The sequence below is a fragment of the Tenrec ecaudatus genome, chromosome 9 (genome assembly GCF_050624435.1).
Source record: "Tenrec ecaudatus isolate mTenEca1 chromosome 9, mTenEca1.hap1, whole genome shotgun sequence".
Lineage (NCBI taxonomy): Eukaryota > Metazoa > Chordata > Mammalia > Afrosoricida > Tenrecidae > Tenrec > Tenrec ecaudatus.
In genome coordinates, this window is record NC_134538.1 from 88,381,944 (window position 1) to 88,396,488 (window position 14,545).

Below are 14,545 nucleotides of genomic sequence, written 5' to 3' on the forward strand. Positions count from 1 at the left end.
AGTGGCTGTACGATTTTGCACTCTCACCAGAATAAATGAGATTCCCTGTTGCTCCATATACTTTCCATCATTTGGTACCATCAGTTTTGTTCTCTTTGTGTTTTATCCATTCTAATACACGTATAGTGGCATAGCACTGAGATTTTACTGACACTTCCATAATTATGAATATTGGTGTCCATATTCTATTACTTTCTGAAACTTTTCTTTGGTGAAGTGTTTTGGATCGGTTTTGCAATCTTTTTAATAGAGCTATTTTGTCTTATGGCTAATCTTTAAGGATTTTAATAATATATTTGTGTATTGTAAGCACAAACCCCTTTTATAAGGTACATGACTTGTAAATAGGTTTGGTATCATGCCATACATATAATTTTTTATCTGTTTATTTTCCTAACATATGAAAGACACACAGTTTAACTTCCCATTTTCCATGGTAGTGGTTAAAACTAGCCAACAGAGTCGCAGCCCTGAGCTCTGCCATCCTGTAGACGATGGCTCCACTGTGGAGGTAATTACGAGCATTGGAGTTCTGCGCCAAGGCCCTCACATAGATCCTGCCCCGCCTTTTGGCGGTCAGTGCAACATTTCCAAAATGTTATCATCCTGCCAAATGCTGGGGACGTAGCACTTCCAGACCGAGCAAAGTCATGCTTCATTGTTAGGGGAGGCTATGCTGGAGAAACGGGGTTATTGCTGAGTCAGAATCACCGGAGTGCACCTGTGTTGCTGCTGATACACAGGAGAAACCTTCGCGTGCCATAGTGGCCGTACCCATCCTATCAGGTTACAAGTGCTTCATCTTTTAAAAAAAACCCTGTGGCTAAAATTATCGGTCTCATAATCTGATTTTAAACATTAAAAAATTGAACCTTTTCCTATGTTTAATACATCAATGAAAAAGAACAAGGCAGAGACATATATGAAGGCATCAATGGCAATAGTGCAGAGACCTTCCGTTACCATCTCTTCCCCCACCTCCAGAGAGATTCAAAACAGACCTTCTAAAACCTTTATATTTGCATGATCAGAAACAAGATGGAAGTCAGTCATTTCATACAATTAGCAAAGCAAACCCAACCCCGGCTGGCTGCCGGTAAGGTGTTCGCACTCCCTGGGCCGGTGCAGGTTTTCCAGGCTGTAATTCTCTGGTGGGCAGATAGCCTCGACTTTTCTCCTCAGAGCAGCGGGTGGACTTGCCTCACTGAACCTTCTTCCCAGAAATGAAGAGGTCCTAAGTTCTACACCCTCACGAGGCCCTCTAAGCAAATGAGAACGGTGCTCTCATGGCGTAAAGCAGTGGTTCTCAACCTGTGGGTCGCGACCCCTTTGGGGGGTGGAACGACCTTGTAACAGGAGTCGCCCGATTCATCGCAGTACTGAAATGACAGTGATGACGTAGCAAGGAAAATAATGTTATGTTTCGGGGGTCACCACTACATGAGGGACTGTATGAAAGGGTCGCACATTAGGAAGGTTGAGACCCACTGGCATAGGGGATCCTGTACTCCATCTAGAAAACTGACAGCGTTGTTATTCGTTCCTTCACTGCCTTCTCCTGCCAAATGCAAATGAGCCCCGTGCTCTCAACCCCAGACACCATTTAGAAACAGGTTTTCTTCGCCAAAATCACGTGGGTGATGATTCCATTTTCCTTGGTGACTTGCTTTTCTCTTGATGCTAAGGTAGGAGCACTGCCTGGTTTGGAACGTGGATTAAATAAAACTTCGTGCACTTGACACTTGCTATTCGAATAGGTCAATTAATTGTGAAGTGAAAGGACTTAGTATGGCGCTTGTGGCCGCTGTCTTTGCGTCTTTGACATGATTGGGGGCAGCTCTAAGAGAGGGAATGGGATCGTTTTGCTCTTCCACTGGGTATAAAGCAGGGCATTTCAGAAGCAGAAGCAGAAAAGAGCCGGAATGAAGAGGGTCTGGGGTCCCTGCACGGAGCGATGACAGAGGAGCGGCACCAGACCTTGACAGAGAGCGGAGCGACCGCCAGCTTCTTGGCCCCTGGAGAAAGTAAAGATGGGTGACCTTGAGCAGAGCGGAGCTTGCACAGTAGGGCGCTCTTTGGGCTTTTTTGGGTGCTAACGGAGGTTTATAACACTCGCGCAAGCAGAACAGAGACCCCAAGACTTTGTATCTAAGAGATCAAGGCCCTGAGAGAGGATGTCTGCCAGCATGTCCTTGAAGGGATGCTGTAGGTGACATCATATTTTGTAACCACTGCCTCCTTAGTCACCATGGTGAGTATTGTCCATGGGTTCTGTGCAGCCGTCGCAATGGGTTACTGGATCCATGGAGAAGGAGAGAGCCGTCACGGGAGAGTTGGTGTCAAGAGGAGGAAGAGGGTGAGGTGTGGAGGCGTGTAGGACCTCAGCCTGTAGTAAGCATCCTAGACACGATTCGGAGGTCGAGCCTCTTGACCCCTTCTGGAGCCAGATGAAGTCAAACATCTTCCATTCAATTTCTTCTTCGCTACTTATTAAACCACACCAAACAAACGGACAAAAAACGGTAATATGTGAGAAACTAGTGTCTGGACTAAAAATGACAGCCAGAAACTTAGTAGTATGAAGTGGAAGAGTGAAACGTTGGAAATAAATCAGTGCCAACAGCTAATTCGCCAATTTTCTAAAATTTTCACTAATGTGCCTACCATGCAGTTGCACTAGCCAGATGTTGATGAGGTGCATGTGATTCCCCAGTGTCTATGGTGGTTTCCATCCTGATGCTATGAGGCTTTCAATCAAGCATCAAAGTGCACACAATGGCACTTGGAGTCTTTGGTAAAATTTCTGAAATGTCCTTGTTATCTCATTTAACATCATGCAAATATATCTTGCTCATTCATTGAGTACCATATACCAACCCTTCTTAAATTCGGTGTCACCAAAGTTCTCCAGCACAACAGAACTGCAGTGCTGAACGGAAGGAAGGAAATGAAATCATGCGGATTTTGCAACGCAGGCCTCAGACTCCCAGGAGGATAGCAACCCACTCCACACCTGGATGTCATTAAATTCCATAATATTGTCTATGCCAAGGCGAGGCTAGAGCTGAACTTGGACAGCCAAGATTTAGCAGCCACCTGGGACAACATTGCTGAAAAGGTAAATTCAGAGAGTGCTCTGTGAATTTATTCCACTAGCCTTTCACAGAAGGAGATTGGAAAAAAGTGGAACAGAGCTGGTGAGGCTGTGACTACTGTTTAACTGCCAACCTTTGTAATTCTGCAGGTTCTACCACCAAACAGTCTTTAATGTGCGAATAATAATAATAAAATAATCATCCTCTGAATGGAATCAAAATAAGCACAGATAATTCTAGATAAAGATCACATCTAATGGGCAAGTTAGGAATCTTATCCCTGATGGCTGTTTTAAGCTTTGTAGTTGTACTTGCGTAGAGTATTGAGATTCCTAATAAACAAAAGCATTAGTTTGCTTCAGAAGTTATGCTCCCCCAAAATACAGATAAGTAAAAGGAAGACTAGTTAATCACTGAAGTGATCTAAATCATGGTCATATTTTGGTGTATAACTTATTTTTCTCTGTGCATCTTCAGTTTTGTTACTTACATACAAACTTAATAGTATCCACATTGTATCATAACAGGCAATTTTCTAGTGTCAGTAAATAATTTCATTATTTTTGTAAAAAGTAAATATTAAATAAAATAACAAAATGGGTCTGAAGAGGATAATAGTTCAGATAATGGTTTCCCTTCCAGAAATTCTTGAATCCTGGCTCAGTTGAAAGAAACTGATGCCTCTATTGAGCATGCTCTTTTACCCAGTTTCAATTGGAAAGGGCTGGGGGTTAGTCTTTAGAGAAGTGTTTTTTGTTGCAATGTTGATGACCAGGATGTTACAAGATGGAAGGTTTTGATAACAAGGATGAGTAGCAGAGTAACATACCAAACAGAGAGTAAAACAAAAATGGATATTTTTCTAAGGTTTCACTATGGCATCAAGTCCCGGGCCTGTTCACAGTTACTGAAATATGGGCCATAATATCAAGGTAAGAGATCAACTGTCATCTCAAAAGCCCATGTAAGTGGAAACTTTTGGAACCGAAACTGAGAAATATAGATTTACCTAGCTATCTTAGATGATTCTGAGATAGTTTGTGGAGAAACACAAACTTTGGTAAACACTCCATTACTTGCATGGAAATCTGCCTTCACAAGGAATGCTGGGTGCACATACCAAAGAAACTGAAGAATTTCAAAATAAATACTCCCCAACAGTTTTGTGTAATGACATCAACATTCCAGCCACATATTTTCCCTCTTGACAGCCTTCCTGTTTTACTTGAATGTATACGTTAAGTTTGTCTTTCTAGCAAATTGACAGGGTTATCACTTACTTCATGGTCTCTGGTATGCTGCTGCTGCTGCTGTCTGGCTTGTTGGTGGACTCACGCTTCTTTCCTTGCTGTCAGAGCACATCTGAGCCTGCTGGGCGGCATCGTTTCCTGCTTGGCCTACTGATTTCTGTGATTGTTGCAACCTGCCCCCTGTACTTCCAATTGCTGTCATTCCAATTTGAAAGCTTTAACTGCTGTGAATCAATAACCAGTTGGGGAGCTTCTAGATAATGATCCTTAGGTATGTAACATCTTCTTGAGTCTAGCACATTCGTTGCCTGAAATCAGAAAAAGAGGAAACAAATCTAGTGATTTATCAAATATTTTCATTAGGGTACTGACCCTGAGTTTGGGGACAGTAGAGGAGAGAAGTTATGGGAAAGTATACGGTTGAGAAGTGAAATGGGTACAGGGAAGGACTTCAGAATCTTAACCATAACTTTTTTATTTCAGATATTCCAAATTAAATACAATACAGTGTACTCCCTAATATATAAACAGTGTACCATTCAAACTTGAAAATGTTTACATTTCCTCATGTTTGTCTTAGGAGGCATGATATGTCAATTATACAAAGGGGTTTCAAATATTAATGAAAAATACAATTAAAGAGAATAGATTTTTTTCACGAACTTTTTGAATACCCTCATAGATTTCAGCAATTATAGGATTTAATGAAGTCATAATCTGAAAAACAGTTTTTCAATCCTTCCCTCTGATCTTAGGTTGGTCTCTCTAGCGAAGAAAACCCAATGAAGCTTTTATGCTTTCATATATCTATATAGATTAGATAGATAGATAGATAGATAGATAGATAGATAGATAGATAGATAGATGAGAGAGAGATACATGTATATCAAGAAAATGGATCACACAGTTATAGAAATGGGTAAGTCCAAATCAGGGCAGGTTCTATATCCACAGGTCAGATGGTAAGCTGGAGGCCTCTTTTGATTACTTAGCTACATGTGCTGATAAATTTAAGATTGCAGCCTGATGCATTGGATGCAGAGACAAATGAATCCAAGCTCAACAAATCAAGTCTGTGGCTGCAGAGGAAATGAATCCAAGGCTGGCTGGTCAGATAGCAGGCTCCTGATGATTCCCAGAATCCTCTAGCAACATGGCAGGCTGTTGGCTTTAGTCCAAAGAACTGTAGGTCAATCGGTCATATAGAAGATCCCTGTCAAGCAAAAAGTAAGCAAGCTTTTCTGCAGCATGTATTTATATTGGAAGCAGGCCATATTCCTGAGGAAACATACATTCAATTGATTTTTCTCAGGGCAGTGGTCTAGGGTGTTGCATCCCACCCTATTCTTTTTTACAGCTAATTGCTCATAGCAGAACCCATTATGGAGCTGATCAATTAGGTTCCATCACTACATAGATTATTACTATGTCTTAATTGCCAAACCACTGAGAATCCTGGCCTAGACAAGTTGACACAAAATCTAATGATCATGCCTCCAAAGTCAATGGCCTCTGTAAATATTTGTGTATTTTGTCTTCACAGAAAATAAGCTTACATATTTATTTCCTGATGTGTTTAGAATGTTAATTTTCTTATATTAAGAAAAGGTTACACTAGTTTATTTTATTAGTTTAGAAAAAATGGTTTGTGTTTTATAGAGTTTGCAGCTAATCACACATATTATATTATTTCTAGCATTCACTAAATTACTTCTAGCATGCTTTATTCTAATTAACATACCCATGATGACAATTTTGGTAATTATACTTATCGTGTTTATAGAGCCACCTCTCAAAGCACAGATTCACAATTAGGATAATTTAGATGCTGAAAGCCACTCCCAGCGTTTAAATGAAAGTAAATCAAAGCCAAATTCTACACAGACAATAGAGCACATTCTAAGAAAACTAGCCTGTTGTGTTAAAACTCTAAAAACAATAGCTATTATATATATTTTAAATATGAGTGTTAAAATACGCATATTCTGATTACTGTCAAATAAATGACTGAATATACTGGTAATTAAGAGGGTTTAGTGTATGCATTATTACCAGTTTGAGTTCAATTTTTAAAGTATTTTATCACTATTCCATAAAACTGAATGTTTAAGATTTATATTTATAAAATTGAAATTGTAAAACCAGTTAAAATACAAGGATATTTCCCATTAGAATTTAATAATAACACAATGGCATTGATAATATAAATAATAATTCACTACTTCTGGAATCACCTATTTTGGTTGTATGGGTACGCTTTAATCAATGAGGTACAAAAGAGTGGAGCGCCCCTTTGTGATGAGGGGGTGCAAATATGAGATGCTGGTCTAGAATGATCAAGGGCCCTGTAGGGAAGTGTTCAATGTCAAGCACTGCAAGCCTGGTAAAAAGGGGGCTCCGAAAAAGGTGCTGATGGAAAATACGAAAGAGAAGGCTTCGTCCTATAAACCATGCAAAGATAGTCTATGACCAGTGCTTGACTCTGCAAGCCTCACCTTACTGAACCACTCAGTAATGTCTTAGTAGAGTTCACAGTGGCTGAGGTCAAGAAAGCCTTGCAGATGCTGCTTAGTGGCATATACCACTGCCAGAGGAATAAAACAAGAAGGTGGCTAATGGACTCCTCACACTCAACAGGGTCCTGAAATTGCCAGACTTTGGGATGGCCTGGGCTGTTAGGCTGGACAGGAACAGCCAGCCCAACTGCTATACCAATCATGTGGTGGTGCTCTAGTACAGCCCTCTTAGCTCTTGCTAGGTGAATAAGACTACGTCCCTGACCCTACCCTCCATTGACCTATGGGGTATTGGGTACATCATGATATAGATGTGGACCCAAAGTCCTACCATTCAGGCAACGCCAAGCAGGACCAATTTACCCTCCCTAGCCAGCTATGTGGCTCCATCACCTCTGCGGTACAGCCAAATGTGGGCAAGTGCAAGTCGTTTGAGAAGCCAGAACTGCCTAAAGGCCAAAGTGGAAGGTCAAGGAGAGGGTTAAGGCCTATGTGTGGGACATCTACCCCTTGGACTTCATTGACAAGTTGTTGGTGCTGGATCCCATACAACCCAATGATACTGACAATGTTCTCAACTACAACTTCAGGTTTGGCCCCATAGCTTTACACACTGTCCATACACCTGAAGCTCATGTTCAAGCACCTAGATATACCTGGCTTTTCTTTACTTCTAGGATTAATATTGGCCTCTCCACTCTTCATAAAATGTTGTATTTTCTTGTTTTTCTAGAAAGTCAGACCTTCCTGGTTCTCTTTTAAGATGTCTAATTTAAAACAGCAGCAGCAACAACAAAAACCCCTCTTATTGCCATCGAGTTGGTTGCGATTCAGGTTGGATGGCGCTCTGAATTATGGAATTGCATCAAGCTCCATTACATTTTCTTATCTGTAACATTTAAGGAAATAGATTGTCACACCTTTCTTCTGCAGCACCACTGGGAGATTCAAACCACCAACCATTTAGTTAGAAGTCGAGTGAAAACCATTTACACCACCCACTCATTCTGCTCAGTTTCCATTGTGGTCACTGTTTTCGCTGCTAACCTATTACTTGTTGGTAATTCTCTGGATTCCACCCATGATCATTTGTGTGTCTCATCAACTTCTAAGTCTTGAGCTGACATTTCTATGATTCCTAAATCAAAATCCCCACCATAAATTTAGTTCTGACTACCTTACTCTCCATTCAGCCTTTGTTTGTCACTCAAAGTCCAATTCAAATAAGCCACATCTGCACTCCTCTTACTACCATGCCACCAATGCAGATGTTGTTATTCCTTACCATCTCTCCTTCATTCTACACATCAAGATGTTAAAAATGCATATATTTGAACTCCACTCCCATTATCAATGCCATTCTAGTCTAGGCAATCATTCTATCTTCCCAGAATTTCTGTAGTATCTTCCTTAATTTTAGCTGGTCTCCAGAATTTCTCTGAAAATTATGCTACAATCCCAATAATCTCTGTTAAATTGAAATCATCTAAATCAGTGGTTCGCAACCTTCCTCATGCCGCGATCCTTTAATGCAGTTCCTCATGTTGTGACCACCCAACCATAAAATTATTTTTGTTGATACTTCATCACTGTAATTTTGCTATTGTTATGAATTGGGAGACCCCTGTGAGAGGGTGGTTCGACCCCCAAAAGGATCACAACCCACAGGTTGAGAACCGCTGATCAAAATCATCCTTTAACTTCTATCCTTGAAACACTTTTGACTATAACTATGTAAAAACAGTTTTGTAGAAAACAAACGGTAGTAACCAAAAGCTTGATCTTTCAAACTCACCAAGGAAGAAGGACGGTCAATATGCAACCATACAGATAAAAGCAAAACAAAAACAGACAAACAAAAAAAAAACACAACTATTAAGTCATTCTCCTCTGTCACATGAGGTCGCTACTGGCCCATAAGAACACCCAACATTAACAATTTTATTTTTGTAGTCTTGAGTCCTTTTGCCCTGCCAGCCTTTATTTCATTGTCTCTATACTCTGCTCCATTATCCATCCATTTGACACTCTCTTTACTTTAAAAGTGACTGACTTTCTTTTCCCTCCGAGCTTGACACACACTCTTCTTGAGGACACTGTCACCCCCTCAGGCGACCTCATTCCCTGGCTGACATACTTCTTTGAGAACTAAGATCATGATTTGATCTGGAAGAGCAATCTTCCATTCTCTTAAGAACATTCTGTGCACCCAGCGCCCTCACTCTCCTCTCACTCTGTTGTAATTGCTATGGACCACAGGTTCCTTATTTGGCCTACCTCCTCCTTTTCAGAAAAAAAAAAAGCAAAAGAAAATCTTTGCATCCTCCTGGCAATTAAAAATTTTTGTACTATCGCCAATAATCCAGAATAACATGGAGGTACCTGCTTTTGCAGTCCCACTGGGTCCTTCCGATTTCCCCTCTCCCACCCATCCCTCACCCCCAACCCCCCCGCCCCTGCTCTCTCAGTCTGCAGGACCTTCTGGCCCACTTGAAGACACACCGTATCAATGATAATATCTAGGGGAATCCCTGGTGGGACACTGATAAAAGTGCTTTTATATTAACCAGAGACAGTTGACAATATGCTTCCATAAAGATTAGAGCTTTGTTAGAACAAAAATCAAATTCTCAAAAGAGGCCAAACATCTTGAAAGGAACTACAGGAACCCCTTTGACCATTTCCTGAAGTATTCCTTAAACTGTGGACTGAATCCACTCCTGAAGGTCACCTTTCAGCAATATCACATGATGGCTCATTACATAAATAGTGTCACTTATGAGTACTGTGTTTCTTTAAAAAATCACCTCTACACATCTAGAAAGTTAACACTTCACCTAAAGTTAAGACATAAAGATGAGGGGGGCAGTGGTGGTGGAGGGGTGGAGGCAGGATACAGGGAATTTAGATGAATGGAAATGAGAATGCTGACACATTGTAAAAAATGTAACCAGTAATACCAACCAGTATGTAGAGAACTTGCTAAATGAGAATCCAGTTTGCTTTGTAAACTTTCACCAAAGAACACAATAAACTATTACTTAAAAAAAAATAAGATTACCATCTTGGAAGGTGTATAGACCAGTTCGACATTGTCCTTTAGGGTCCCAGTGAGTCCGCGTCAATGGAGGGGAGGGTAAGCCTAGCATTCCCAGGGATAAGCTATCACATCCAACATGTGCTCAAGGATAATTTATTATAATGTAGCACTTTTCATCTCATCTCATTTGAAAATAATACCAAGCTTTTTATTCACTCAGCTCATAAAAGATAACAAATAAAGTCACGTCTGAAAAGCGAGTCAAGATTACTAAATAAATGAAAATATGCAATGCTACTCAATAGGAAGTACATGGTAGATCACTCTTTTTTATATGCCCATGGTGAAATTTCAGAATAGCTCATCGAATTTAACAGTAAAATTTAATTGCTCAGGAAGAAAAGGAAATCACACGCACAGAAGAAACACATAAAGCTGATTCTTTCAGTACAGGTGTAAAACCCCAAACCTAACTCCCTGCCTCCGAGTTGCTGCAGACTCATAGCAACACTCTAAGGCAGAGTAGAAAACTGTAAGTCTTCGCGGGCATAGAGACCCTCAGCTCCCTCCCTCAGAGCTATTAATGGTTTGGAACTGCTAACCTTGTGATTGACAGTCAAACCCATGTCCTACCACGCTCCTATGCATACATAACATACCCAAATATCTGATTTTTTTGAACTGCTGAAAATGTGTGCAAATAAAAGAAAGCTATAGAAGAATTATTTTGATTGAAATTATAATTACCTATAATTTTATAAGCTATTTTTATAACACCAAGAGAGGTCTTCAGGTGGACAGCACAAACCTTATGAAGATCAGAGAAACATTGTCTGATATAATGCCCAAAATGTTTTCCCTTAGGTTGGACGGCACTCAAAATATGACTAAGAAAGAGCTACCTGAAAGCGGAGTGAATCTTAATGATTTGGACAGAGAAAAATATCGAGAATTTCATTTGCTGATATAGCATGACTCATAAGAAGAGACAGTTGCAAACATTCATTAATAATTGGACTATGCAATGTACACACTAGAAATCTAATTGGAAGTTGTAAAAAAAGAAAAGAAAAATAAACTGCATACTTTTTTATATATCCATGGTAAATTTTCAGAATAGCTTATTGAATCTAACAGGGATGTAATTGCTACTGAGGAAAAGTGAACCATTCTATTTAGTGACCTGAATGGAACTGATACTGGCAGTTTTTAATTGTACAATCATATGACTTTTGTGTTGAGGATGGCACATTGAAGAGGAGTAGTGTCTCATTCATTATCAAAAAGAACATTTCAAGATCTCTTCTGAAGTACCCTGCTGTCAGTGATGGGTTAATATCAATGCACCTACAAGAAAGACTAGTTCACACAACAAACATTCAAATTTATTCACTAACAGTGAAGAATTTACCAACTCCTACAGTCCAAGCATTCAATCAAGACGTGTAGATAATTACTGGCAAGTAGTTATATAAAAACAGCAACCAAAAAAGAACAGAGTGAATAATTAATGCTTCGTTAGCAAAGATCATTAAATATTGCTTCTACTGCCAGAATGTTAATCAATTTGTCTTGGGAAAGGATGCCAGACTTCTCCTTAGGAACAAGGAAGAGGAGACTTCGTCTCCCCTACTTTGGGAGACTTCTCATGAGAGACCAGCCCCTAGAGAAGGACAACATGCTTGGTAAAGTTGAACTCACTGCTTCCCAGTTAATGCTGACTCAGTCACCCTGAAGGACAGCGGAGAACTGCCCCGGTGAGTTCTGAAGACTGTAAATATTTACAAGAGTAAATATTTTCTATCTCATTATGGCTGGTGACTTGAAACTTAGGATCTTACAGACTTTAACAAGATGGATCAATACAGTTGCTACAACAAAAGTCTCAAAAGTAACAATTGTGAGGACAGTGCAGGACCAGACATGCTTCATTCTCTTCTCCATGGGTCTCTATGAGTCAAAACTGACTTGATGACAGCACCTGACAACAACCTAACTGTAGCACTAATGATGTTCGCTGATAATTGATGGAATGCCTGTAATGCCTTAGGACCTCGTGCTGAGCTCATTAAGTTATATAATCTATTTAATTTTCTTAGATAGTCTACAAGAATAGCATCCAATATTCATTTAAGACATAAACTAAGGAACAGGGAGACTAAATCACTCTTGATTATCTCATAGTCACAATGTTCCAGAGACAAGATTTGGACACAGGATCCTTTGACTCTAAAAGAAATGTGGTCTATTCAGTGTGTCTCCAGGTAGCACAAACACTCTGTACTCAACTGTTAATCAAAGTTTGGCCATTCAAACTCACCCAGTGGTACAGCAAAAGATGGACTAGGAGATTAGGCTTGGAGATGTGCTTCAGTTAAGATAATAGCAAAGAAAACTGTGGGGAGCAATTCTGCTCTGTAGCATAAGGTGTTGACATGAGTCAAAATTGAGTCAACAGCAACTTTTAAGAACATCTACAATGATGTTGATTGTATACGTAGCAAACTCAGCCTTTTGTCTTTTCTGGAATGGAAGCCTGTAAATTTTATTACGATGGATTAGAATTTCCATTCAATTAACTTCCATTCAATTGTGTTATTTGAAACTCACAATTGAGGAATTAAGCAAAATTTCTGTTTTTTCCCCAGATTCCCCACTATAACATGACTCTTTTCCACATTGATATCATGTGGAAAATGATGAATAGCTCCAAGATAAGTACCAAATATACTCGTGTATAAGCCGAGTTTTTCCAGCATATTTTAATGTAGTTTTTGTGGTAAAATTAGATGCTACCAACAGCAGCCAGTCAAAACATAGCACCAAGCTGTCACAGTTAACCATAAACAAGCGAATGAAGAAGCAGTTATACATACCATCAGCCGTATATTTTACACCATCCCACCAGAATCTATAAATGGAACTGCCATCTAAATAAACTCCTGAGTGCTTACATCCCTCATCTTTTACACAGGGAATTCTCCCAGGAGGTCCTGATTCTTGAAGGTTCATTCAACGTGCAGTGTAGAGAACTGGGTTTGGGGTGATTTAAAATTGATGATCACAATTCTCTATTTGTAATATGGCATTTTCTTTAAAGATCCACATCTGTTTTAACTCTTAATAGTTATCTTGGTTAGAGGGGAAGATTACTCAATAATCAAGGTTAGCACAGGCTTACTGATGCTTACTTAGTAATCTGTAGTGATCTATTTCATATAGGTTTCACCACATTTTAGCTAAGCCAGTGCTTTTCTGTCGGGGAACCCTTGATTGTGTAGGATGGTGCTGTCAAGTTGTGAACGAGGTAGATACCAGCCTTAGACAGAAGCAGAATATTTGGTATGGTGAAAAAATGTGAATTTTTTCACTAAAGATTATTAAATAAGAACAATTAAGTCTTTGCCTTCCTTGCTCATTGAGTAATCCAACACTTCAGGCTGACTCTCGGATTATTCAATAAATAATTCACTTTATTTTCCCTGTCCAGGCAAAAATTGTTCTTCTTCTCCCAGTCAATATTTGAAAAGCTGTGTATGATGCCTTCTGCCTTGCTATGCACTAAATTATCAAGGAGAGGAAGCTAGAAACCACAGGACCTATGTCTGCTTCACATAACCCCTAGCACCAGATAAGCCCTAACATGTTTACCTGATTTAGGCATGTCTAAATTCAGAGTCTAAGTGGAGTATTCACTGAGTGTCTATTACATTACAGACCCATGGGGGTAACAGAAGACAAAGATGTTGGCCCTGGTTCTCATCAACAGAAAAAGGGAATTACAGTGGACAGTAAGATTCTTGGGCTCTCTTTTAAAACTTAAGTGGTTTTGTGAGATTCAAGCTAAACTAATGTGTGAAAAGATGTTCTAATTTTCAAAGCCCTCTTCACTGCCTAGTGCTCTAATGAGCTGAGTGCATGTGTGTCCTTTCCCACCAGACTGTAAGTGAAGGGACCTCGTGAAATTCTACTCATAAAATGTGTTTCATCTTCCCCAATTGTAATAAATTTTCATTGAGCTAAACACAAAACTGAGCTGGCATGAAAGATGTGATGTCAAATCACTGGGAGTGTTAGCCTTTTCTAAGAGACGTGCACGCAGCTGTTCCACAGAGGTTTTTTTTTTTTTTTTGAAATAAATGATTACCCATCCCTCCATGTATTTTCATGAATGGAGTGAAGCAAGGATTTCACTGTACTACAGAAGGATTAGGGTCAGTATTTTACTGCAGTCCATAGGGAAATATACAATCATTTTTACTGCCCAAGCACATCCCAAATTAGATAATTTAAATACACATCTTCCTTTGAAGTATACTGCTTTTCTTCTTTACAGTACCATATTTACTAAATGGCTTGTGTAAAAATAAAATAAAACAACATATTATTCATAATAATCCTATAGGACAATATAGAATCCCCAGATAGGCTTTTAAGGCTATAAATCTTTACAGAAATAGATTACCACATTTTTTTCTCCCATGGGACAGAGGTAAGTTTCAGCAGTAAACTCTTTGATTGACAGCTGAGCACTAACCATTATGTCACCAAGGTTTCTTAGAGGACAGGTCCCACACTAATGGTCTCCTCGAAGCATATCCTCCTCAAGTTGGGGGAAAAGAGCGATTCTGTTAATGGGTAAAG

At 39.6% G+C, this 14,545-nt stretch overlaps 1 pseudogene; it reads left to right on the forward strand.

Moving 5' to 3' along the window:
* Nucleotides 1–2,287: 2,287 nt before the first annotated feature.
* The window catches only part of LOC142456035 (cyclin-dependent kinase 9-like), a 34,532-nt pseudogene continuing 22,274 nt past the window's right edge, over nucleotides 2,288–14,545 (forward strand).